The sequence below is a fragment of the Salvelinus sp. IW2-2015 genome, unplaced genomic scaffold, assembly GCF_002910315.2.
Source record: "Salvelinus sp. IW2-2015 unplaced genomic scaffold, ASM291031v2 Un_scaffold2580, whole genome shotgun sequence".
Lineage (NCBI taxonomy): Eukaryota > Metazoa > Chordata > Actinopteri > Salmoniformes > Salmonidae > Salvelinus > Salvelinus sp. IW2-2015.
In genome coordinates this window covers 50845-51996 of record NW_019943890.1, presented here as the reverse complement: position 1 = coordinate 51996, position 1152 = coordinate 50845, and positions in this window count along the sequence as shown.

The window sequence follows — 1152 nt, the reverse complement described above, 5'->3', positions numbered from 1 at the left end:
CCCTAACAAACACACCACACACACACCAACACACAGCACGCGACGCACGCACCGCACGCACGCACGCTCACGCACGCTCGCCACTGCGCCCGGCAGTCCAGAGCTGCCCTTTAAACACCCACCCATCCGTCAAGGCGTGCTTAAAAGTCTGAACTCAAGGCCACCCACAGTTGTAGAATGAACGAAGAATCCATCTGTACATGACAAGAACACATGTCCCACCCACAAATCCTTATATCCTCTGCACTACACACGTTACAGCCTTCCACACCATCCAACTATGTACTTGAGTTCCTTACAACTTGCATTTAAAAGCATCTAAATACAGAGAGCTCTCTCTGTACCTCATTCAAAGAGTGGACGTGCAAACTACATGTCCCCAATTATGTCTATAGCCAAATTTATTACCTAACTTAAGTGGTGCACAAACACGGTTAAGGGATTGCAGGAGAGAAGATAGAGGGTCTCTGTTTCCCAGTCTACCTATAGAGGACAAAAGGCCGGAAGCGGCCTAGTGAAATTCTCTTGGCCGGACGGGGAAGAGGGACGGACCGATTTCATGCCTATTGTTGATGGGGTTAGAAAGAGGAAATTCTTTGACGAATCCGAAGGCAACAACGTAGGGAATGGGACAGGCACAGAGGGAGAGGCGTCTAGCTTTGCCTGTATACCCACTGTAAGATTGTGCTTTTCTCAGCCCCCGTCCAGACTCATCCCTCAGCCCTCGCCCAAGTTGAACGGCAATTAGGAACATGCAGCTGCTTGAAGCAGAACACTGCCCTCTTATCGTTCTCCCCCTGACAAACAAAGCATCGGACCTTTTATCCCACCCCTCATAAAGCACTTCTGGCCCTACCATGGCATATGTTCTGACTTTCTCCTTTTTCACTCAATGAGTGCATCTGTTGGGTAAAAGATCCCTCAACTAAGACGAATAAAGTATATAAATGTAGATATATATACTATTTCTGAAAGTGTTATTGTTAACTTGTTATTATGGGAGTATTTGATTGTTAAATTCCCAAACGTAAATTCATCATGGGTTGATGAAAGCAAGTTGTTGACTTTTGAAAGAGAAGCGAGAGCTGGCTATAAAAGTATTCTCGCTCGCTCTTCGCCCTCATTGCTCTGTGGAAGAGCTGCATGTTTACC